This window comes from Nuphar pumila, chromosome 4 (assembly GCF_984573655.1).
Source record: "Nuphar pumila chromosome 4, dmNupPumi1.hap1.1, whole genome shotgun sequence".
Taxonomy (NCBI): Eukaryota; Viridiplantae; Streptophyta; class Magnoliopsida; order Nymphaeales; family Nymphaeaceae; genus Nuphar; species Nuphar pumila.
This window is the reverse complement of record NC_143252.1, coordinates 125,334,621-125,362,353: the sequence shown is the minus strand read 5'-3', so window position 1 is coordinate 125,362,353 and position 27,733 is coordinate 125,334,621. Positions and strand designations below refer to the sequence as shown.

Sequence of the window (27,733 nt, the reverse complement as noted above, 5' to 3'; positions counted from 1 at the left end):
TATCCATGGTAAGTATGTGGTGCAAATGCTCGCTCAATAAATTTATTTTATTCTATGCAACACTTTTAGACTTACACACGCCACTTAGTTGTGGATATGTAGGACTGTTGTGACTGTAGTTCAGAATTCATACTTACACACACCACTTAGTGATGGATATCTAGGACTGTTGTGATTATAGTTCAGAAATCATACTGAGTATAATTTGAATGTATGAGAATAGAAGTGCTTGTATGTCACACCGTTATGTACACACACACCACTTAGTTATGGATATCTGGAACTATTTTGATTGTAGTTCGAAGATCATGTTGAGCATGATTTAAATGTATGATAATAGAAGTATTTTTCTTGTTGTAGTTCAGAAGATCATGCTCGTCATGATTTTAGATAGTATAATATGGAGTGTGTTTGTTGTCGGTACATATTTGAGCATACATTGTGTGAAATGAATATTGCATGATTGACATAACTATTGTGAATGCTTGTATGAAATAATAATTTTGTAAATGATGTCATGTTTATAAAGTATGTATCATGAGTGTATGCTTTGAAATGAATGAATCATTTGTGTGAACATGGATATGTTTGTGTGTGAATTATGATGTGACATATATTATGCATGAGAAATTAAATCATCTATAACATGTTTCATGCATAAAAACACATGATAGAATCATGCATAAGGCATTTGTAATTGAATCATACATGAAAGCATTTATAATGGATCTTGTATAAAAGCATGTGTAGATAAATCATAACATGATAGGATCATGCATAAAAGTAAATATAAATATGTCACGTAGTATGCATGAGAGCATAGTTATAAGTTGTCATATAACATACATGAGAGTATGCAAGATTAAGTTATGCATATGGCATAGACTCTTTAGTCATGCGTAAGGGCATAAGAGGGTTATCCTGTAAGATAATAATACTTGATTGTGACCTATGACTTAATAATAAAGATAACCCTAAATTATGGGTCCATTTGAGGTACCGGTGAAGTTGGGCTCTCAGAGATGGTTGGATCTATCTTAATTTCTTTGTCTTCTTGAGAAAGGGAAAGGTGATACAAGCCTCGTGAGATATATTGAGTTTTTAAGGGCTGAAGGCGCCTCTTGTCTCTGTCCCACTGAGGTTATAGGACAGGTCTACCAATGAGTCTCAGGTGGTAGTATCACAACTCTACAGAGTTAGGGATGCATGCCTGATTCTTCACTGACAATTTTGGTTTAGTGTAGGCCAAAACCTAGTACCATGGGTTCATTCTCACAACCTCTTCATTGTAGGGTTAAATTGCTCAGGAAAGAACCAGTTAAGCTATAGGAGGGTAAATAAAATATATAAAATAATAAATACTCTTATGATTGTTTCTGAATGTCTATACCCACTTTTGTACCAGATGGGTTTGAATAGACAAGAGAAATAAGAAATTAGATTTTTAGAATCACTGTTATCATATGCATAAACTTATAGATATGAACATGTAGAGACTACTAAGGTTTGCATATGTCATTGCATATGAATTTTATGTGTGAATGAAAAGGTCATGTTTATGGTTATGTGATTGACCTGTTGATGCAAGTCACATACTTGTTTGTTGCACGTGAGGTGCTTGTGTGTGTGGAACACACAAGAAAGGTCGAGTTAGGGCATGTTCTTTATTTATCTTAATGCAAAAGTGCATTATTGTTTTGAGAGAGTTTTCTCGAGATCTTAAAAATCTTTATTCTTCGATGCCACTCTCTTCCAGTATCCACTGTGGTGTAAGGTGTCCTGTACCTGAACTTATATTTTTTCATAACACAGGGTCAAACTTGTGACAGCCTGGTATGTAAATACTAATTCTAGGCAACTTAAAATATCAAAACATATTTAGGAATCATGATTTAACTCTACTTATACAATTCAGATTCAGACTATATGAAGCTTATCATTTAATGTTAGGCATCATACTGCAAAATTAAGCACAAAGATCTACTGATATAATTTCAGTAAATCACAATTCACATATTTAGTATGATGCAAATAATTACGCATGCATTTAATACAAATAACAACTCATGCATTTAATAACAATGACATTGTCCACCTTTTTGTAAGTAGTTATTCAAAGTTGACCAATTGGCTAGAAAAGTTGACCAATTGTTAACCAACCCAACTTCAATAAATCAAGTGAGTAAAGTATGTGAGTTATGTGTTAGCCCTACACATTATGTAACTGACTTTCTGGCAACACCTCACTATCCTGAATTCGTTCAGAAGCATGTAAATGTTGCTCAAGGTTTCGCCAGACCGGTGCATGATCCTTATGCACTCACTTATAATCTGGGTTAGTGAAACCACCCCAACTTTGCATGAAGAAAACCACAAGACCCACCCCCTATGCCTTCCCAGACACAGGCCAGACTGGGTAACTTCCAACAAGATTACCCAAAGCCCACATTCCCATAGGCTCATCCTTAGTTTAGCCAGCTTTCTCCCCAGGAACCTACAATGAGCCAATCTTTTCGGAAGAAACTCCTCGAGGCCTTTTCTGACATAAAGGTCATCAACTCTCACATGCAGTCAATAGCGAAACTAGAGACTCAGATGGGACAATCGGCTGAGTCCTTGAGCAGGCACAATGAGGGAAGCCTTCCTAGTCAGCCTTTTGTCAACTCGAGTTGTAAGAAACTCATGCGCTCTAGCCTATACATGACAAAGTCTCATCAAGAGCAGGTCAACTCTATTATGACCCTTTAGAGTAGGAAGAAATTCCACCTAGTTCAAGAGACGACTGAAGAAAAAAAAAAAACTTAAAGACCAGATGACTTCTCCTGCCAGGCCCAAGGAAAGCGGTCAAGGCCCATGGCCTGCGCCTTCTCCTTCATATATACCTAAAACCCCATTTCCTCAAGCCTTAGAAAAACTAAATTTTTTCAGCAAGCATGGGTCAAGAATGCAAGAAATGCTTGAGATATTCAAGCATGTTTACATAAACCTCCCCTTGTTAGATGTCATCCAACAAGTGCTTGCCTATGCAAAGTTTCGTAAAAAACTTTGCACGCAGAAGAGAAAATCAAGATTTTTGCCCAAGAAAATATTCCTGATGGAGCAGGTGAGTTCAGTGCTTCGGCGTCAAGGTCCATCTAAACTTAAGGATCTTGGGGCTCCGATCATCTCTTGTGTCATAGGGAACACAACCATCGAGCGTGCTCTGCTCGATCTCGGGGCCAGTGTAAACATATTGTCGGGTTTCCTTTATGACACTTTTGGGATTGAAGATTTAAAACCCACATCGACTATCTTACAGTTGGACGACAAGTCTACCAAGATTCCTCAAAGAATATTGAAAGATGTGTTAGTCAAGATCGAGGACTTTTATTTTTTTATTGATTTTGTTATTATGGATATGGAAATCACTGATGTCGTTCACCAGACCCCATTATTCTGGGCAGACCATTCTTGGTCACTGCCAATGCTTGGATTAACTGTCGTATTGGGAAGATGGATATAGTATTTGGCAACAAGAGAATAAGATTAAACATATTTGATTCGGTCATGAGAACGACAGGAAATAATGAATGTTTTCATATGGATAACACTAATCCTCAATGAGATTAATCTGATCCACATCATCTAAGAATCATCTCCATGAGCTTCACAAAGATTTTTAAATAGGCATGGAGACTAAGTTCATTCGTAGCGGAAAAAAGAGCCATTACAGGGTCCAAATGGATAGAGTTTTGGGACATATAGTAGATAGGGGAAAAGATAAAATGATATACCTCAGGCCTCTCGATTGAGCATGACTTTAAGTCCATTGATCTCATGGATGATGAAGGGTAACCGGAGATCCGTCTACCTGAAAACGTAAAACTTAGCCCTTTTGGGGAGGTAGCCCATACTAGTGTTGTAATTTTAGTAGATTAGTAGTTTTTTTTTTGCTTATTTATTTTTCCTTTCTTTTCGTTTGATGGGCTTGAACGACAGATCATGTATATATTGTTGATAGAGTTTATGAGTTACAGGTGATAAGACAGTTTGAAGCTTCTCAACAAGGCATCTTATCAAGTGAGCTCCAGTATACATATCAAGTCATATCTCTCCTTTTTCTCATCTTTCGTGTTGTTCTCTGTGTGCACTCATGCATTCATGTAGTTTTATATAAGCATGGTGGAGTCCCACTGACGACAGTAACATTCAAGTATGGAGGGAAAGGTATGATGCATACCTCAAAAAAATTTCTTTTCATGTATTACTTTTATTAAAACTCATAAAATTAGGCATTTTTTAAGCAAAATTTTAACAATATATTATTGTTTTTGCATGCCTTTGACATTTTTAAGCCCTACGTAGAAATTTTTCTGAAATGGATGTAAATGAATAGGTTATTTATGTGGCTTTTAAAGAAAATACTTTTTTATAATTGTTAGATTCTACTTTGATTTATACGAATGTAGATGCACTGAACTTTTTTGAAAATGAGCAATGATAGCAAGAAAAAGAAAGAAAGAGCATACAAGTAGTATTTTGATGTTTTTAGTTGTTCGCCCTTAATAGTGGGGTTCATGCACAAGTTGAAGTGCTTGCACTCATGTGAATAAGATCCTTAGTAGCCGGGTTTAGATGCGAGTTGAAGTGTCTATGCTCACGCGAATAAGGCAGTTAGAACTATCAAAACTCTCTATCTAACTGACACATAAGACCTTTTAGATTCAAGCAATTAAGTTTGAGGGTTGTTTTACACCTGGTGTCCTAAAGTCATCTGGCTTGGGAGCCATCAACCCAAAGCTCACTACATGGATCCATTAGAAAGCCCGGTCATTGGAGATATTGCAAATGATAGCGAGAAAAACTACAAATAGCTATAAAAAATCTAAGATATAGTGACTCGAGTGATTAAGTCTGAGGTACACTCTGTGTCTAGTACCCTAAGACCATCCAGCTTAGGAGTCACAAGCCTAAAGCTCATTACATGGGTCACAAAATCCAAAAATTAACATAGTTCTTAGAAAAAATAAAAAATATATATATAATAAGAACTTAAAAAAAAAGAAAAACATTGGTTTAAAAAGTTTTGCAAAATTTTGCAAAAGCATTCGTGTAATGATAATAGATCATGACATGAGTAGGCAAGTTGCTCTAAAAAAAACATAGATAATCTTGAATTCTAAATAAATAGATAGAAAATTTTTCTACTGTGGAGGCGTTGTTGATTCAAAAAATAAAAAAGAATGTGATTTCATGAAATATACTTATTGAAAATAGTTTTAATTGCTTAATGTTTTTGAAAAAAGAATGCTGGAGATGTTTGTGGGTATAGTCACTGAAAATCCTCACGAGACCTTACTCATCCACTAGGGTAACCAGGGGTTTAAAGAGCTTGTTGCATATGCCAAATGCGATCGTGATTCTTACGAAAGTGAGTTAGATATTGTATATTAGTTTTGCATTGTTGCTTTTTTTTTGCATATAGGTTTGTTCTAGTAGTTTAGGATTAGCGTTTGCTCGAGGACTAGCAAACAATAAGTATGGGGGAATTTGATAATATATAAAAATACATTCATTATTATTATTAAATTCATACATTTAGGTATCTTTTACTGTGTTAAAGCTCATGCTTTATGTGTCACAGAGCTACAATTCGAATTTCGTTCAATTCAGAGTTAAAATGACCAAGTTATAGCTATTTTACGGTTTTGGAGCGAATTTCGAAGAGAATCGGCTCTCAATCCGGTCCGAATAGCATCTGGTGGATCTTGGATCGGGTCCACATGTGATCAACAATCTAATCCACTCAAATCTATTTGTAAAATTTTCCAAAACCCCCCTCCTATTTGGCGCCACCCCTTTTTGCAAAATAGAGTAGGCCTAGGTAGTATTTTGAAATAATTTTTATTTTTTTGACCATTTTTGTAATTCTTGTAAAACCTAAAATTTATTATAAAAGCTCACTTTGAAGGGGGCGTGAATTAGTCCAACCCTCTTTCTATAGCAGCTTCTCTCTCTCTCTCTTTGATCCCCTCTCTTTCTTCCACGCAAACTTTATTCTTCTTCCTCTTTCTCTTCTATCAATTTTTCTTCTTCTTCTTCGTCTCTCCTTCTTTTTCGTTTTCTTTTCTATTTTTTCTTCATTCTACAGGATCAGCATGGAATCCACTCTGAGGCGCTGTTACACATTGCACGAGGAAAGGATTCACTCTTTTCTCAACCCAGGCCATCAGGAAATGCCAGATCCGGGATTCAGTATTTCCTTCTCCCTCTTTTCCTATTGTAGATTACAAGTTTTAATTTCTGTTTTTTTTTATTAGCATAATTTTTTATGGTATATATTAGATTAGATTTTAATTATTAATCTACATTAGATCTGTGTTTTCAGTATTTATTTTATGAAAAGAAAAAAATATATTTCAGCAAGATCGATTCACGGTTTGGACTGACCATCGTTCAATCCAAACCGTCGATCGGTCCTTTCAATTGTAGATCTACTTCTTTTCTAATTTCAGTATTGTTTCTTTTTTTATTTTTTTTTTATAGATCAGAATATATTTGATTAAATCTATTGATTTGTGTTTTCCTTTTTTTTAATCTTGTTAAGAAAATAATAAAAAGATAGATTGAGAGCTTGAATCGGTTATCGTCCAATTCAAGCCATCGATCAGATCTAACATTGCATCTTTTCCTTTTCTGTATTTGCTTTATTTTTATTTTATTTTCTCTTATTAGTTAGGGTATTAATTTATATTTAATTACTATTAATTTGATTCACTAGGATTTATTGTTTCACAAAATAGTTAACTAAAATAGTGGTAGATTTGTGTAGAATCGGTAGTGCTGATTTTCTATTTTTTTATTTTTTATTTTTCCTGGTCTTGTTTTGTGTGTATCTGAAGTTTTCGTACACATTTTGTGAATCCGTAAATTGGGTCAGATCTCTGGATGAGTCTATTTCCATTTTACAATTTTTTGTCAGATTCTAATTCTGATTGACAGATTATTGCATCATTTTACATGAATCTATCCAGAAACACTTGTTTTTCTATTTTTTTCTATATTTTTTCTGTTAGCTTAATTGTTTCATGAGTTTCGTGTAAAAATTTTCAATTCTGTAAATTGTGTCAGATTCTTGAGTGTGTCAGAAATCAATCTAAAAATTTTTGTTGGGATTCGATGCAGTTTACCTATCCGTTCTATAGATTTACGAAAACCTATCTTGACAGGAAATCACGAAGGACTGAATTGATGTTTTTGTGTTGGGTTGTTTTTGTTTAGTAAATTTTTGTGGTAGTGTCATGTCTTGGACTGGATCCCAATAAAATCATTTGGGATAGGTGTTTAGAACTTTGGGTCATTTCCTTGATTTTTTTAATTGTTTTTTTGTATTAATTTTTATCTAACCTAGTTGGGTAGAGTTTGTGTTTTGTGTTTGTGTTTTTGTTTGTTTTTGTAGGTGGATGCCACGAGGTGGAGGTATGGTGTTTAAGTGGATGCACCAGGATCAACACCTGTGGATTTGGAGCTTAGTGCACGAGCAAAGGTGGCTCTTTTGTTTTCTTTGTTTTTATTTTTAAATTTTATTTCTTAGTTAAATAGGGCCTTAAGCCACATTTGGGGCTGTTGTGTAATAGGGTTTTATGCATTTTTTTGTCTGTTGCACATTTATTTACTTTTTATTTGATTTTTAAGACAATAAAGGTGTGCTTTGTTTGGTATACGAAATTTATCAGCCCGTTCCTTGAGTTCGACTCGGATCTCACCCTAGTGTGAACCGGTTTTATTATTTGGTATCTGGTTTACACAAATCGATTTTATCAAAAATATCTTTCAAAAATATGTTTTATAAAATGTACACCAATGATTCTTTACTTAACCAACATCTAGAGTTTCTCGAATATCACACGGTGTAAATCCTTAACGATTCCTCCTCTTAGTAATACTACATAATGTTTCTAAAAATTATGACCAATACCAACTGGATGTTCCGTTCGTTCTCATAGAATCACTTTCTCATGGGAACCTGAGAAAGTGATTCTAAAAGCTTGAAATCTCATTGTTCAGCAGCTTGTGATTTTGAATCATTCTGATTCACGGGTTGCCCTGGGGAATGAAATCAGAATGATTTGAAATCATTCTGATTCCAAATCCCATCGAGTTGAGCGAACGTACCCTTGGGGTATATATAAACAATGATCTATGTAAGGTGAAGATTGTGTTTTTGATGAAATGAAAGAGTTGACAAATAAGTCACTTTACTGTCATTCTCCTGTATCGCAAAGTTTTAATAGCTCTTCAGCTAATCAGAAGATAAATTCTGCTAAGTGTGCCTCATTAAAAACTAGCAAATTGGTGTATCGTAACCCTAACATAATGTCATATCAAAATCTCACAAAATGGGATGCAAGGAATAAATACATATAAAAAAAGAGAACACAGGTAGTTTTTGTGCATAGCACATCTAACCCTCTAGATGTGATCTGCATGTTTGAGGGATCATGTTTCCAACCTTAAAAAATGCAATCTTTACCTAAAAAAAAATACAATTCAAGGGTCCATTCCTAGTATTTTGGTCAAGTTAAAACCATCCATGCCATCAAATTTGATCAAAGAAACCTCCGTCTATGAGTTTCAACTGAGGGTTTCCTTACTCACGAGGTTAGCAAATATTTTTTCATTTATTCCCTAACCCTCTTTCTATCTATCTGTTGCAATTCCCAATTATCAACCATCCACCTTTTACCTTTCGGGTTATTTTCCTGTCAGTCGAGTTGCCTAACCACCACAAAGAGCTTTTTCGATTATGATACACCACGACTGATGATATCAAAGGGTGGTAGGCACGAGGTAGGTACAAAAAAGCGTCAGGCCCCTACCCTGTTTTTTTTTTGCCTATTGCGTGCCTACCACCAGTGGATAAGAGTTTTCAGGTTGTTTTTCAAAAATCTATTTGCTAGGAAATCAAACTTGGAGCATGTTTTTTTGAGAAAAAAAAGGTTTTTAAGCATTAAATATTTTTTAAAATTATAGACCATTGATCTTTTAATCTTATAAAGACCTAACTTGGTGTTGGAATTGGACAATCCAAAAGTCAATTACCAAAAATTCAAGCATTTAAATCACCTATATGGTCAGATTTTAGAAAAAATAGAAACAATCCCTACCAAAGGGTGGTAGGCATGCGGTAGGCACAAAAAAAAAGTCAGGGCCCCTGACCATTACTCTCTCTCTCTCTCTCTCTCTCTCTCTCTCTCTCTCACATCGCACAGGCTTTCCAACGAACAAATGATGGACGCACCTTGCATGTCTAATTTGTGCAAAAAAGAACCATTAGCAGCGGACGCGGCCGGAACCAATTTGTACCACATGGCAAGCCTGAGAGTCGACCAAGCACCAACCGGAAGTCCAGGAACCTCGTAGCATATCATTTTTACCTTCTAGGTGGATACAGATTATACCAAGGTGTTAATACTCAGGACAGACAATTCCACCAACCATATTGCTGCGATGTGACCTACGCTTAACTCTTGCACATCATTTCAGCTCGTCGAATCAAGAAGAGCGTGGATCATAGGTCCAAATGAAGCACGCATTGGATAGATGCGAGTCCTTATGCTGCACAATGAAAAGAGAAAACAGCAGAATGAACACTGTCACCAGAGCTGCAGACCAACTGGGTTTGATCTGAGATTGGCTTGACTCAATCATGGCTTATAATAACAAATAACTGTTCAAACTCAGGTCAAGCTCGACTGAAGCTTTAAGAGCCTTTGTCCATCATCGGCAGCTTTGGCTCAAGTCAAGCACAAACTCAACTCAATCTGAACATCTTCTGAGTTTCGATTCTGTTAAAATTTGAACTGTTCATCTGTACCAAGAGGGAGCCCGTGTTGAAGCTTTGCTCATTTATTTTTCAAACAAGTTTGAACCGAACTTAAACAGGCAAACTCTAAGCTAGCTTGACTAGGTTGTTCAGCCCTACGGTCACTAGTTTCCCCACCAGAACTTTTCACATTTTTTTAACGCCCTCCACTTACAGAAATAGGGTTTGGGCCCCTTATTTGCTTTTCTTTTTTTTGACTAACCTCCCCAGGAACGAGGGTCGGGGGAGTAAAATTTTTTTTTTTTGACAGAGAAAGCTGGGGTTAGGGCAGACCCCTACCAGTTATACAACCATACCATTTGGCGTTCGAACTTGCAACGTCCCAACACAAGGTGACATGCACTAACAGATCCTGCCAGGCAAGCGGAGCCCCCGTTGGTCAGTCCTAAATTCAGCACAGAAGCAATGCACATCAACTAGCTCCAGCAGAAAAATGTTATTTGAAAAGCAACTTCGCTGTATGCAGTTTAATGAGAAAACTACGATGACCAAACACAGATGAGCCGCACCTTTTTTTTGTTTCCTTCATCTTGAAGCCAGACCAACTGTGGAGAAACCTCAGAGCCAATCCAGTCGATACCCACCAGGGCCACCAGTTCTCTCTAGCACATAAAATTAGTGCACTTCGAATCCTAAGTAATCATGGTCCGATAACAAACAGATTTCTCAAAAATTCTCCGATCTCTTTTCAACAGACATCAAGGAAACTGTTACAGGTCGAACTGACAGGAATTATATCAAAAACTTCTGCAATCCTCCATGGAAACAAATCAAATACTGGGTTCTTGTATGTCCATGTCATTCACCACTTCATGGAGAATACTACATTATCAAATCGTAACTTTTACAGTCCATGCTAGAGAGCTCTTCATCCTAATGAAACTCCCTTTTATATTGGAATACAATTTTCCACACTGCCCCATGCTAACCAGCTCTTCATCCTAATGAAATGTTTTCACTTTCTGCATCCAGTTTGTCCTTATTAGATCTTCGCTTAGCACTTGTGCTACTTCTGATGGTCTGAACTTCCTAGATGGGCAGCAAAACCGGCTGTAAAGATATGAAAGAAAATATGAGCAATTCTTGCAGATATGGATAAACATGCAAAGCCAGAAAAGAGCAAAGCCAACCTGAAGGCAACCTATCATTGGAGAGTTGAATGACGAATCAGAATCCACAAAAGGAAAATACTTCAACTAGATCTCACGTACTACTTAATAGAAAAAACGGATGAATTTAAGTTGCACGAAGGTCTGTACTTACAGATTGAGATGATGGACCAGAACTCGGCAAACAAAATTGAACTACAGTTCAGAAAAAATACAGTATGAAGGAAAAACATGTGATCAATACACAACAAATTACTTCCTTGAGGTGACAAGGCATCATTCGAAAAGGCTTAAAACTACTTATCATTGTCTATCACATACGCAGCATATCATGCCCATGGTAACTAAAATCATTCAAATTAGGAATCTCAATTCTCAATCATGGGAATCTCGATCCCAACTCATAACACAATTTGGATGACAAAAATTTGTATCAGCCACAGGTTTCCTCACGGGACCCATCTGCTGCTCTCAGGATTACCCTTCACACTACCCATTGAGTGGAAGGGTGGGCCATGCCTGACGAGTCGCTCCCACTCATAGCACATGGCCTGGTAGCGGCAAAGAGGGGTAGGAAATGGGAATGATCAATATGCTCGGCTCGCCTGCCCTAGGGCCTGACTTCTGTTCTCTCATGGCAGGACTAGTGGAATCTCATAGAAGTGGATAAGGGAATCGTAGAAGTAATGAAATAAGAAAGTCTCGGAGATGGTATGGGCATGCCCGATAGGAGATGCCATTTAGGGTTTCTAAGCTCAACATAGGAAGATGATAGAACAAGAATGGATCCTAGATCCGGATAAATAGAAATTAATGAGGTTTTCTACTTTAGTTAGCATTGAATATCACCCATTTTTCTGCCCAACACATTAGCGGCGGTCGTGACCGCCACTAATGCGTTGATTTTGTGCAAATAGAACACGCAAGGCACGTCCGACCGACGGACAACCCGTCCATTGTTTTATATATACATATATATATATCAGTTCTCATTTACTAAAAGCATGTTATGATCAAATTAATTTTAAGTGAAGAAGTTTACATGGATCCACCACCCGGAATTAATATTGAGCAAGGACAAACTCTTCGGCTTTTAAAAGCATTGTATGGCCTTAAACAAGCCCCTAAGGCTTGGTATGATCGTTTCAGTGATATCATGATAAAATTAGGATGCTCTTTTTGTTAAAAATGCAGGTACTAGTATCGTAATATTGTTACTTTATGTTGATGATACGATTATCACTGAAAATGATCAAAATAGTATTATTGATGTTAAAAATATGTTAAAAAATAATTTTGATATGTCTGCTTTAGGTTTTCTTAGATACTTTCTTGGAGGTTTAAAATGGTTGACAAATCTTTTTAACAAGATTTGGCGGACAAATAAGATGCCTAATGAGTGGAGGAAGAGTACTTTGGTGCCTCTATATAAGAATAAAGGTGATATACAAGATTGCACAAACTATCGTGGTATAAAACTCATGAGTCATACTATGAAACTTTGGGAGAGGGTAATTGAGTCTAGGTTGAGGAAGGTTGTCATGATATCGGAGAATCAATTTGGTTTTATGCCTAGAAGATCAACTATGGAAGCTATACATCTTCTTAGATAACTTATTGAAAGATATAGAGAGAGGAACAAAGATTTGCATATGGTTTTTATTGATTTAGAGAAGGCATACGATAAAGTACCTAGGGACGTTCTCTGGTGGACAATGATGAAGAAAGGTGTTTCTCTCAAGTACATTAGTATAATTAAAGATATGTATGAAAGAGTAGTAACCAATGTCCGCACTTGTGGAGGGTGACAACCAATTTTCCGATAACGGTTGGGTTACATCAAGGATCTGCTTTAAGCCCTTTTCTATTTGCGATAGTGATGGATGAGCTTACGAGATCAATTCAAGAAAATGTACCGTGGTGTATGTTGTTTGCTGATGATATTGTTTTGATTGATGAGTCTAGAGCTGGGGTTAATGCTAAGTTAGAATTATGGAGACAGACATTGGAAGCTAGAGGTTTTAAGTTGAGTAAGAGTAAGACTGAATATATGGAATGTCGGTTTAGTAAGCAACGAAGTAGTGATGAGAGTGTTGTGAAGCTTGGTGAGCAAGAAATATCGGTGGATGATTGTTTCAAATATTTGGGATCTATCATTCAAAAGTATGGAGAAATTGATGGAGATGTAAATCATAGGATAAAGGTTGGGTGGATGAAATGGAAAAGTGCAACTGGAGTGTTGTGCGATCGTAGAATGCCATTGCGGTTGAAGGAAAAGTTTTATAGGACGACTATTAGGCCCGCTTTACTATATGGTACGGAATGTCGGGCCACCAAGAGACATCATATTCAAAAAATGAGTGTAGTTGAGATGCGTATGCTTAGATGGATGTGTGGAAATACAATAAAAGATAAGATTTGAAACGAGGAGATACGTAAGAAGGTAGGCGTTGCACCCATTGAAAATAAGATGAGAGAGAATCGTTTATGGTGGTTTGGACATATTCGGCGAAGGCCTAATGATGCTCCAGTTAGAAGGATGGAGAAATGGGAAAATATATTAGTTAAAAGAGGTCAGGGTAGGCCTAGGAAGACATGGATGGAGATGTTAGGAAAGGATATGAATGCTTTGAACCTCACCGAGGACATGGCATTAGATAGAAGTGATTGGAGGAGAAGGATTCATGTGGAAGACCCAGAATGAGTTTCTTTTTTGGTTCATATCGCCGACCCCAATTGTTTTGGGATGAAGGCATAGTTGTTATTGTTGTTGTTGTTGTTGTAAGAAAGTTAACACTCCAGAAGTTGTCAATGTTAAAATGAAAATTGATAATGGAGAATTTCTTGAAGATCCTACTCCTTACAGACAGTTTGTCGGGGTATTTCCTTATCTATCCATTACCAGACATAGCACACGTTGTTCACACAGCAAGCCAGTTCCAACATGCTCCCACCTCTGTTCACATGGGAGCAGTCATGCGTATTATCAGATACATCCAGTATTCTCTTTCACGAGGACTTTTCTTGTCTTCCTCTTCCTCTCTTGATTTAATTGCATATATTGATGTTGATTGGAGGGGTAATCCCAGTAACAGACACTCAACCACTGGTTTTTGTGTCTTTTTAGGTGAATCTTTAATCTCATGGAGGTACAAAAAGCAACAGAAGGTCACTCTTTCATCCACCGAAGCCGAATACCGAGCCATGGCAACTACGACCATGGAAGTAGTTTGCCTCCGATGTCTGCTAGCCGACATGGGAGCCAAAGCAACAAAAGTTTCACGAATGGGTTGTGACAACAAGAGTGATCTGCATTGCAAGCAACAGAACATTCTACAAACGCACCAAACGTATTGAAATGGATTGTCACTACGTCAGAGAGGAATAACTACATGGGACAATTGATCTGCCATATGTTACTTCAAAATATCGGTTAGCAAACTTCTTTACAAAGCCTCTCGCTGCTCCCAGATTTCACTTTCTAACTTTCGCTTATTGTACCGTAAGTTTGAGGGGGAGTGTTAAAATGTAAAATATATATATATATATATTATTCATATTATTATTATATATATGTATTTTTATTCTTTATTTTTCTTGTATTTTTACCATTTTCTTTTTAGTTTTTTAGTGTCTAGTTCTATTAGAACTAGACAACTTTAACTAGTTAAGTTCCACTTGGAACTTAACTAGTAAAGTAATCGATGGACCAGTCCAATGGTTACAAGGAGAGCTCCTTAAGAGCTCTCCTTTCTCACTTGTATATAAAGGGGTGCATCCCCTCTTGTAATCTCACTCAACGATTCTTCAGCATTTTATCATTTCAATAAAGTTTTTTTTTCTTTTTTGTTCCCATTATACCCTTTTTTAAGGGTTATGTTCAAGTGTCTCTCTAGACACTCTCTTGCAGATCTAAATACTTTTGTGGAAGATCCTCACTTCATTTCAAAGTGCACGCTACTAATAACAATGAGAATGAGGACTCGGTTGAGATGAGGGATTTGGTGTCTAGTGGAGTGGACGGATAAGATGATGATTATCAGGTTATGTAACACGGACTCTTCTAACAGGGCACCGCACCCATGTCACACTTGCACCCATGCGGGTGTGACACTTGGACACGGCTTTCTTTGTGTCTGGTTAAATCAACCACGCTGAGGTCGATTTCTATCCAAAAGTAGATTCATTCAACCCTAACCAAGTCTAGTTTTATATATATATATATATATATATATATATATATATATATATATATATATATATATAAAAGCACACACATACACGCAATGTTGACTTAAAACTGTTAAAAATTATATATATATACCCTTCCTGCACTCCCGCACCCAAGTTTTTTTTAAGTGCCGCATCCGCACCTGTACCTGCACCTATGTGACATAATTATCATGACTTGTACTCTTAAGTCCAAACATAGCCCCTTTTTTTGAGACTTTGAATCTTTTGTTTGACAATTTGACATTTTCACTAGTTGACTTTTATTATTGATAGGATACAATTACAAAGGATAGGAGCTAGGAGCTGGGACTAGGGGTATAGGAATGATTATGAGTCATGACTTTTAAGATTTCTTTTTCGGGCTTTTGACTTTTTGGCATTGTGCATTATGCAATTTTGGTGCTTCTATTTCTAAATTGTGACAGGCAGATTGCATATGGTGGCCCGTATGGGATTTTTAAATTTATCTAAATTTTGAAGTTCTAAACTTATGAAGCTGTGAAATGTGAAACATTTACTAGTTATTTTGAACTTTGATTATAAATTGTTAATTTTTTGTCTCCATTTTATAATTTTTATTAGTGGCAAAATATTACAAAATCATTCAAGTTGCAACAGGTTGAAAATTGAAAATTTCAGGTATGCTTTTTTATTAGTTTACTTCTTTATAGTTAATATTCTGTTATGTTATGCATTAATTGCATTTTATGACTTTCAATTTTTAATGCATAATGGAACTTAGAAAGGTAGTTATTACTAGTTTACTTGTTCACTTTTTACTTGTTTTACAGTTTTACAAATTTACTTCTATTCTACCTGTGTAGCTTAATTAGTTAATTATTTATTTCATTATTGTTCTTATGTGCAGCTACGAAGGTCATTTTATTTTTTATGCAGATTTTTTGTAGTTTCTATTCTTTGATGCTTTGATTTAGAGAATTTGCTGCTTGGAGTTTGATTATTTGCATTCACATTGTAGAAAACATAGTGTTATATTCAATATTTAAAGTATTATTTAAAAAAATGCAAAAAAAAACTTAGGTCCTGGGCCGTCCGAGTTACCAAGTTGACCCGCTGATCCGTGACTCAAGGGTCAGGCTATCCGAGTCACGGGTTTGCCAACTATGCCCCCAAGCCCGAAAAGATTTGGGCCTAACCTTAAGCAACCAGGCTGGGTTTGCATACAAGCAAAAGAGTGTAACAACAGACTTATAGCCCACCCAACCCAATAGAAGTTGGGCTCAAAAGGTACTGACTCGAGCCCAAAAGACCTGGGCCAACCAAACCCAACAAGTGTTGGAATAGGTTCTCATCCCAGCATGTCAAGGTTAGGATCAGGTCTGTCAAGCCCTAACGGGCATGGATTCAGGTTATGGCTGTCAATGTGTCAGGTATCTGTTAAAATGTAAACTGTAATATATATATATATATATATATATATATATATATATTATTTAATATTATTATATTTTCTTTTATTATTTTCTTTTTCTATTTTTCTTTATTTTCTTTTTTAGCATCTAGTTCAATAGAAACTAGATATTTGATCCAGTCAAGTTCCTGTTGGAACTTGACTGTGCAAATAGCTGTTGGACTGTAGTCCAACAGCTATAATAAATGTTGTTGGACTATAGTCCAACAGCTATAATAATAAATGCAGCTATATTAAGAAACGTTGGAATCCAACGTCTCTTTTGGAGAGCTCAAAATGAGCTCTCCTCTCTCTTCCACTTTTTTGTATATATAGGGGTGAACCCCTTCAATGTAAACAACCATGCTTCTTAAGCATTTTGTTCATGAATAAAGTATTATTTATTTTCCAAGTGTTCTTCCTTTTATACCCTTTCAAGGGTCATGCTTGTAGTGTCTCCAATAGACACTTGTTTGTGAGTTATTTGTGCATTTGTTGAAGACCACCATTTCATTACATGGTATCAGAGCTACGAAATCCTTAGATCTTGAAGTGCTTTCGCCTCGATTTTCGTGTCACATTTACAAAAGGTGTTTCATCACCTTGTTCTTGGCTCAAGAAGATTTGTTTGAAGAAAGGCGAACTTGTGCTACAAAAAATTTTTGTTTTGTATCCTCTCTTATTCCTTTGTCTACTTTTTTTCTTTTCTTTTTATTTTTCTCTCTCTCTCCTCCTATTTATTCCTCTCTTACCCTTGTAAAAGACGGATGACAATGATAAGATCACCATCATTCCTATGAAGCTAAATGATACTAAGTATGTAATGTGGGCTTCGATTATGAAGCACCACATTTGGGGAAAAGGTTTATGGGTATAGTGGATGGTTCCGATTTGGAACCTAAACTATCTCTTACCAAGAAAGAGGGTGATAAAGAGGTTCCTCTAACGGAAGAAGAGAAGAGTAAGGCGTTAGCCACTTATGAAAAGAAATGGAAAGAATGGAGGATAGGGCATGCAAAAATTATGTCATGGCTCATCAATAGCATAGACATTAAAAAATGCTCTAGTCTAGCTAAGTTTGAGCATGCCGATAAGGCTTGGGAATACCTCAAAAACATGTATTCCCTTAAAGATATTGCACATGTATGCAATTTACAAGATAAAGTTCGGACAATGACTCAAAAAGATAAAACTATTCGAGAATATTATGATGAGTTGTCCGAACTTTGGGAAGAGTTGGCTCTTCTTGAGCCCAAATGGCATTGTGTTGAAGACATCGAGCTTCGCCAAAAGCAACTCGATATGGAACATTTCTATCAATTTGTGAATGGTCTAAATTCGGAGTTTGAATCCACCAAATCGTCCCTTTTACACCGTGGAAAAAATCCTTCTATTGTTGATACTATAGAAGAGCTCACTATGGAGGAAAATAGACTTAGAAAAAGTACTCCAAAAGTTGATGATGACTCCGTTTTAGCTGTATCTAGACCGGGGAATCATACTCGTACTTACAAGCCGCCTCATTTTAGAAGGAAAAACGGCGACTTTGATAAAAGAAAAGTTATTTGTCATCATTGTCATGAACCGGGGCACTATAGGCCTCAATGTCCAAAGTTAAAAAGAAGAGAAGAAAAAAGAGTTGCATCTGTTGAATCTGAGTCAAAAGATCAAGATGCACCTGTGTCTATGGCTCAACTGATGGAAATCCTTCAACCTCTTCTCAAAGGGGTATCCTCCTCAACCGAAGCCTCAACTGGAGCGGCAGTTGCATCTTTCTCCGATCCAGGTAACTTTCCTTGGCTTTTAGATTCTGGTGCTTCTTTTCATATGACCCCAAATGCTAATAGTCTATCCGAATGTCTTAAAAATAACTCAAGTGTGTCAAAGGTTTTTACAGCCGATGGCACATCTCTTGAAGTAAAAGGAATAGGATGTTTTGAAAATCTTCAAAAATCCAAAAGATTTTTTATCCCAGAAGTTAGATATATCCCTAAACTTAATTTGAATCCCTTATCTGTCTCGCAAATATCTTATTATGGATGTAATATCTCCTTCTCTTCTCATGGTTGTTGGGTACAGGATCGCCAGTCAGGGAAGCTGATTGGGGAAGGCCATAGAGAAGGAGGACTTTATTACATGGACTTTTTGGAATTACCCAAGAATGCATTTTGTTATAATATTCAGAAATTAGAATTGGATTTATGGCACAAAAGGCTTGGCCATCCTCATATGTCTAAAATTCAATATTTTCCAAGTTTGGAAAAAATTTGTAATTCTGAAATTTTTTCTTGTAAAGACTGCATTCTTGGCAAAATGAAAAGGTTACCATTTCTTAGTAGAACTTTTGTTTCCTCACGACCACTTGAGTTAATACATTCGGATGTTTGGGGCCCCGCACCAGTTATTTCCAAAGGTGGTTATACATATTATGTCATTTTTGTTGATGACTTTTCTAGACATACTTGGATTTATTTTCTTAAACATAAATCTGACGCCTTTGCTAACTTCCAAATATTTCATAAAATGGTTAAAAATAAGTTTCAAAATGATATTTCTGTTTTTCGCACTGATTCAGGGGGAGAATTTATGTCCAACGAATTCAAAGACTATCTCAATTTACATGGTATTACACATCAAAGATCATGTCCACACACTCCACAACAGAATGGCCTAGCCGAACGCAAACAACGGCACATTATGGAAACTACTATGACATTGCTAATTGCAAATCAAGTTCCAAAAAGTTTTTGGGCTGAAGCAGTCCTAACTGCCACCTACCTCATTAATAGGATGCCATCTTCCTCATTAAAGAATACAACTCCAATAGAAAAGCTTGTTAATTTAACTCCAGATTATTCTAGATTAAGAGTCTTTGGATGCAAATGTTTTGTTTTCACCAACAGAAATGACAAACTCTCTCCTTGTGCAATCCCATGTGCCTTTTTAGGATATGCTGATAATCAAAAAGGCTACAGGTGTTTTGATTTTCAAAATGACAAATTATATGTGTCAAGAAATGTATCTTTTTTGGAAAAAGAAAGCTTCTTTGAATTTGAAAAATCCAAGGATGTCACTGAATACTCGTTTTTAATTGATCCAACTTCAAAATCCAATGAATGTGATGTTGGATGTGACCTTGACAATGATCAAAGTCCTATTGTTTTTGAAAATGATGATAATGAAGAGCAAATCCATAGGGATGTTAGTCTACAATATTCAAGACGTAGAGAGCAAAATCTTCCATGTGCATTACAAAAATACTCTGAAGTCTCACCTAGAAGAACGTCTAGAATCTCTAAACCTCCAGAAAAATTTGTGTCTTATGAATCTTTTTCACCCACGTATAGGGCCACCATTACATTAATACAATCATATGTTGAACCATGATCCTATTCTCAAGCAACAAATCATATAGAATGGATAAAAGCCATGAAAATAGAATTGGATGCACTAGAAAAGGCCAATACTTGGACGATACAAGATATTCCTCCGGGTAAGAAACCTATAGGTTGTAGGTGGGTATACAAAGTCAAAACCAAAAGTGATGGGACCCTGGAAAGATATAAGGCACGTTTAGTAGCAAAAGGATATGCCCAAGAGTATGGCATCGATTATGAAGAAACATTTGCTCATGTGGCCCGTATGACCACTGTTAGAACTTTAATAGCCTTGGCCTCCATTAGAACATGGCCTATCTTTCAATTAGATGTCAAAAATGCTTTCCTGAATGGGAATCTCGTTGAAGAAGTATACATGGAAGCCCCACCTGGTATTAGTATCCCTAAGGGTAAAGCTCTTCGTCTAGAAAAATCTCTTTATGGTCTTAAACAGGCTCCAAAAGCCTGGTATGACCGATTTAGTCATGTTATGCTTGATATTGGTTTTCAACCTTGTTTAACTGACACTGCTTTGTTTGTTAAGAAATCTAATGCAGGCATCATTATTCTTCTTCTCTATGTGGACGATATGATCATCACCGGAGGCGACAAACAGGGAGTTGCAAATATCAAATCTCTTCTTAAAACTCACTTTGAAATGACTGACTTAGATTTATTAAGATATGTTTTAGGCATTGAAGTTGCTTATTCCCCTCGGGGGTATTTGATATCTCAATCTAAATTTGCTCTTGATATCGTTTCCAGGTCTGGAATTACAGATGATAAGAAAGTAGACACTCCAGAAGTTGTCAATGTTAAAATGAAAATTGATGATGGAGAACTTCTTGATGATCCTACTCCTTATAGACAACTTGTTGGAGCTCTTTCTTATCTTTCCATTACTAGGCCAGATATAAGTCATGTGGTTCATACAGTCAGTCAGTTTCAGCATGCTCCCACCTCCGTGCACATGGGAGTGATTTTGCGTATTATTAGATACTTAAAATCCTCTCTTTCACGAGGACTCTTCTTGTTTGCTTCATCTTCATTAAATTTAATTGCATATACTGATGCTGACTGGGGAGGTGATCCCAATAATAAACAATCAACTACTGGTTTTTGTGTGTTCCTAGGTGAAACCTTAATTTCGTGGAGATGCAAGAAGCAGCAGAAAGTCTCTCTTTCATCCACCGAAGCTGAATACAGAGCCATGGCAACCACCACTATGGAGGTTGTTTGGCTCAGACGATTGCTAGCGGATATGGGAGCAAAAGCAACGCAAGCTTCAAAGATGTGCTGTGACAACAAAAGTGCGATCTACATTGCAAGCAACCGGACATTCCATGAGCGCACTAAACACATTGAGATGGACTGTCACTATGTCAGAGAGGAATACTTACATGGAACCATTGATCTGCCATATGTTACATCAGAATATCAATTAGCAGACTTCTTCACCAAGCCTCTCGTTGCTCCCAGATTTTACTTCCTCTTAGACAAACTTTCGATCATTGTACCGTAAGTTTGAGGGGGAGTGTTAAAATGTAAACTATAATATATATATATATATATATTTAATATTATTATATTTTCTTTTATTATTTTCTTTTTCTATTTTTCTTTATTTTCTTTTTTAGCATCTAGTTCAATAGAAACTAGATATTTGATCCAGTCAAGTTCTTGTTGGAACTTGACTGTGCAAATAGCTGTTGGACTGTAGTCCAACAGCTATAATAAATGTTGTTGGACTATAGTCCAACAGCTATAATAATAAATGCTGTTGGAATGTAGTCCAACAGCTATATTAAGAGACGTTGGAATTGAGTTATTTGTGCATTTGTTGAAGACCACCATTTCATTACAGTATCTGACTGTCAGGATGCACCCAAACCTGCCCAAATAACAAATATTCATGTTTGGGTCCAGGATATTGTTATACAGGTCAAGAAAATGAAATCCCAAACACAATCCACATAATTTAGAGGGTATTTGGAATAGTCTTTTGCAATATCTCTATATACAAAAACACTCAGGTTGGTCAGAGCAATAGGAATAAAAAGGCATGAAAAAATCAGAAAAATGCAAAAGGTAAACAACAGAAATGCACGTGCACATCAGAAAATACAAAAAAAAAAAAGAGTGAACAAACTGCCTATGACTACAAAGACTAGCTCCCTAACAAGCTCACGGAAATGGCAAAAGTTTACCAAGGAGAAAGCCGGTCAACCAATGGCAGGAACAGCAAGCTCCAAACATAGCACAAAGGATGAAACGTTCCAACAGCTGCTCCCTACCATAGTGATGATCCAGCTCCGACTAGTTTCATGAAACAAATAATGCTGGCAATATATACAGTCTTCTCATCATGGAAAAGGTAAGATGGCCCTGAAACCATGACACTTATCTGCAAGAAAACAATGAATTCAGACAAGCTCAGTGGGGGAGAAACCCAACGACACTTCTTGCAATGCCAACATATCATGCAGTTACCTAGGAAAACACATTCCAGCAGCAGCATCCATCTATCTGTGGACCACCTTTTAAATATGTCCGAGAACTGTAAATGTCAAGAGGGTCACAAACAGTAAGAGCAACAGGTGTACGTGGAGAAAATTGTCCCTAACAAAATGAACAGCATAGATGGGATACACAACCAAATATATTATAATTCAAACTGCAAATTGCAGGCTAATGATTACTAAACAAAAGTGGGTTTTTTGAAGGTGTGTTATGCACGATTTTCCTTTTTTTCTGTTGCTTATGTTCCAAAAAAAAACAATCTTGTGATCATCTCAGCAAAAGAAACATGTAACCAATAAGGTCCAGAAGACTTTTTTGACATAATTATGATCCATCAAATTCTTTGTAAAGGCAAAATCCACCAACCATAACTCGCCTCAACATTAAGAACGCAACCATGAAAGAAGTGACTTTTATGTATAGATATGAAAACCAAAAGTAGAAAAACTTTCCCTTCCCCAGATCTGTTCATTTTGCACATCATGAAGCCCATGCTTGGTACTTCTGGAATAACTGGTTGTAAGGCCAAAAATTAATTTTTGCAGCTATGTGCTGCTCTCTGAAAAAATTTCAATTTTCCTTCCCCAGACCTGCATCATCATGAAGTCCATGTTTTACTTCTGGAATTTCTTCTTGACCCAGCTGTAAGTTCGAAAGTTGATTCTTGCAGCTATCTGCTACTACCTGTAAAGTTGTCAAATTTCTTTCCTCAAAATCATCAGCTTTCTTACTCCAAATATATCCTTGGTTTTGTACAACCAGTAGTGTGGCATGACGACAACTTGAATTTTGGGCTCTGTTCTGGCTCAAGGTATCAGTAGTTGGTACTTTACCAATTTTTCCCTTCATAGCAATAGCATTCTTTAACCAATACAAGTGAAGCAAGTTGTCCAAACTCAAAACCACAACCACCTTTATTCCAAATCTAAAGGATCCAGTCATGGAAGAATGTTTTGATGGCTCGAATTTATTAATAAACCTCATCACTGATCATGAGTTTCACAATCGACACAAGCACAAATTAGTTCGCAACAGCAGTCATACAACAGAGAAAACCTAGTTGTTGGGATTTCAATAACAAATTTACTTAACATCAAGCTTTCTTGCGAATGGAACTGCACCTTGCACAATGGCACATAGCAGGCTAGCCACAACTAAAATGCTCAACCATGTTTAACTCAAATTGCCATATCAGTATGATACAGCAAAGTTTGAAAGCGAGCACAGATTATAATGTTTTGAACAGTAATAATTGCAAATTATTCAGATATAAAGTAGATAGCAATGTCTTTGCTTGATCTTGTACTCGGTATCCTACACAACAATGTACTTCACCAATAACACTTTCCCTACACCTTCCTGCTTCCCAGATTTTACATCTGTGATGAGCTTTGTACTTCTGAACCCACAGTGCAAATTAAACATATGCACAAGCTTCTGGAGATGGATATTCCCAGGAACCATAACACTCATTAAGCCAAATGGCTAGAAAATATGAATACTTAATTGAAGATGAGAAATTGTCACCAACTATAATAGCCACCATCCCACTTATCTTGCTAGTTAGTGTTTGAATGAGAAAAGTAAACATAAGATCAGCAGAAGAATAGTAAGCTTGATGTGGCCATAAGATCAGCAGAAGAAGAATAAGTTTGATGTGGTTTTAAACACTTATTCCTTGACTAACTCCATATTACAATTTTCTAAATTACTTGGAATAACAACCACTCATATAAAAGCTAAAGGCCTACATGTCACAACAGCAACAAAATCTAAATTAGCCTCATCTCCAGGTGCCTAGGTATCCATCGTAAGTCTTTCCTCGTTTGAACCTTGGCAATAACGATAAGACTATGCCATCCTAAGGTGCTGGTAAATGGAAGGATCTTATCGATGTCCATGAATGATAAAAAAATAGATCAAGCTGGCAAATCAGAAAAATACAACTTGTGCTATCATATACCTTCAGCAAAGATCACAAGCTAGAGATAAGCGGACTCAAGCTGCTGACATCTGCTGCAGGATAAACTACCGCCTCTCAGGTCCTACTGAGTGATTCTACCATATAGGCCAACAATAGGCAGTAACTAATCTAACCATTGAAATGCAAACTCAGTCTTTCCAGCAACATTTCTTGACAGAATGATTTAGATAGTCTGGCCAAAACCTTTCTAGTCAAATGCAATGTCATAACAAATCCTACTCGTGAAGAAACTATTCATGTCAGCAAAATCTTGAGCATCCTCTCTTGCAGACATAAAAGCTGAAAAAACTTTTGCCAGAACAATTAAGTGCTACTTTATTCAAAAGAATAAATTTCTCAATGTACCAGACATACAAGTACAAATACTTCAAAAATATTTCTAAAAATTAACTACAACTTAGCTAGAAAGATTACATTCACATATGTTTGAGTCCAGAGCTCAGATTAAAAGCCATGATAGTTTTGTACAAAGAATGAGGCCTTTGAGCAACAGCTTCAAGTCAACAATAAAGCCACCATAAACAGGGATCAATACATCAACCAAGAGAGGAAACATAAAATTCATTGATAGAAATACAGAACTCAGAAAAAAAAATCATCCATAAATTATGGAAAGATATATAAATCATTAATACTACAAAATATCATCATTCTGATAAATTCATAATTGTAGACAACCAACACCTATTAATAACAAATAAATGCAATGCAATAGGGCACAAAACAAGCGTAAAAGGTGTACAGTCGCTTTCATGTTGATAAGAGTGGTCCTGTGCACACAGGCACATAAATTTACCAAAAGGCAAAAACAAGTGCAAATCTAAGGCACAAAAACCCTGGAGAAAAAAAAATTGAATACTTGCCTAATTAAATCATACCAGTTGGTAGAATGATCTCCACAGGCACAACTTTCACCATCTTCAGGCATTGCAGCATCATCTCATGGCATGCAATTGCAGATTACTTTCCACGAAGACGTGCAGGCTATTTTGGCATGCTGAACAATAAAAATGCAAGCTACATGTCATGCCAACAACAGATAAGAAAAATGTGAATCCAAAGGTGGTCTGGAACGCTTGGAAGCACATCAGCAGTGCTATGTAGAAGCAGATCAGCCGAACAACAAATAATGACTCCAATGATCTGATAACCACACCAATTGTTATAATGGCTTTATTCAACAAACTCTGATAAACTGCCCTGAAACACTGCCTCCAACTTATGCTATTACTAAGTGTCCCATCAGAGAAGCAAAATTCATCCACTCTCCCAAACAATGCTGCAGCCATACAGCTTAAGAATATTAAACACCTGCTCAGCATCTTATCTCAAATAGTTCAATAGTCCAAAGACTGAAAACCTGGGGTTTTACGGAAACTATCAATCTGTTAAATACAAAACCAACAGGTCACAACCCTTTTGTGAGACCAATACTAACTAGGAGCAGCACACAGTTAACTGATAATGCTTCATTCCATCAACAACCACAACTAAAAACCAAATTCTCATTCTCAACCACAATTTTCGCAAAGTATCAAAGACACAAAAGGCGAGGTGTTCAAATATTGTCATATGGTTGATCCTTGTATTGACTGATCATCCAGTAGTCAAATGGATAAAAGACAAGACAACCAACTCATTTCAGCCACTGTTATTCTACAAATTCCAAAAGGGAGAGCATGGCATCATAATCTTTCCAGAAACAGCACCAACTTTCAAAGGTTTAATTCCATACATTTCTCATAGACATCCACAGTTACTGCATTGGAATACCATCTTGTACAACTAAATCAAACAACCAAAATAACTTTGTGTCCTAAGACATTTTATGGAGAGTTGACAACAAAGGGATCCAAATAAGGTCACTCTATTCAGCAGCAGATCTTCAAATGCATGCAAAATCAGCAGATTTTGCATACACAGTTATTAATCCAAATGTGATAATGTGAGCATTCATATGAAGGCCCATCATATCCATGGGAAAAGCTCAAAAACATTGTCACTTACATGAGATAGCCTTCAAATCCAATTCATTACCCAGATAGGAAGTTCCAATAATCGAGCCAAATTAAAAACATAGCTACTTTTTGGAGTTTCTTTTCATAAACTAATATTTCACACCCCAAATCCAGCATGCATGGAAAATCACCTCCATATAATAGAAAATGAACGCAACAATCTTGTCCACATGTGCTGGTAGTAATTTTGTGCTTGCCACAAAAATAAACTCACTAGAAAAACCAAATTAGTAACTTCACAAGTGTCATCCAGCTAAAGATTCATTTCCATAGGCATGGTGGCCCAATATCAACAGTTCATTGGATTGTTGCAAGTTAAGACATTCCATATTTCAAGCGAACATGAAGAAATCATATGCGAGAAATGAATCGATAACCAACCCTAGACCATACAAAAATAAGTGCAATCCAACACTAACACAACATGGTAATGAGTCTAATAATCCAAATGATAGATCCCATTAAAATGTTTAGAATAAATTGCTTTAAAAGGCACAATCACCATAATCAAATACGAACAAAGAATAAGGATCACTAATCTTCAAGATCAGCCAGGGCCTTGACCACGCACATTCATGTCTGAATGAAGTGCTAAGAGAGCCACACAAAGCCAGTATCAATCAACCAGAAACATGGCTAATTTTTCGTTACCATTAGGTAGAACGGGCTAACTACCATGTAATTTCATTTCTTAGATGTGCATATCAAATAAATCTTATGGCCTTACAGCAATCAATTAGCGCTCTACACTCCTGAAATCTACCAACGTTTAGCAATTCAAACGCACAATCTATTGCACCTCATTTCTTTACACTTGAATCCTACCATGTAACAATCTCTTAACATGGTACAATAGGTTCAATTAACGCAATTTACCATTTGGAAGCGCATACTTCAGTGTTCATGCCAGGTCAACCAACTGCACAAAATGCAAAATTCTTCATGCATCTACATCTCGTGTCCCAAAATGGAACTAACATTCAATTTATGCAATTTCTAAAGCAAAAAGTTCTATTTAATTTTCAACAAGAATTTATTAATGAAAATCATGGAGGGAGGGCTAGGGAAAGTCACCAACTAACAAATGGTTTATCAATACTATCATATGTGATAGAAAAATTATCAGTTTACGCAAATATAAATAGGGTGCATCAGGTAGTTGTCCATATTTCAAAAAAAAAAGGAAATAAATTAAACCCGACATATGCAATGTTTT

The 27,733-nt window shown here is 36.4% G+C and overlaps 1 long non-coding RNA gene across 1 annotated transcript; it reads right to left on the bottom strand.

Annotated features, from left to right (window-relative positions):
- Nucleotides 1-10,586: 10,586 nt before the first annotated feature.
- Nucleotides 10,587-22,570, bottom strand: LOC149840935 (uncharacterized). Its single transcript, XR_016431412.1, has 3 exons — nucleotides 22,486-22,570; nucleotides 22,203-22,399; nucleotides 10,587-10,915 (listed from the first exon to the last, which is right to left on the bottom strand). It is a non-coding gene; the product is annotated as an uncharacterized LOC149840935 (long non-coding RNA).
- Nucleotides 22,571-27,733: the final 5,163 nt, after the last annotated feature.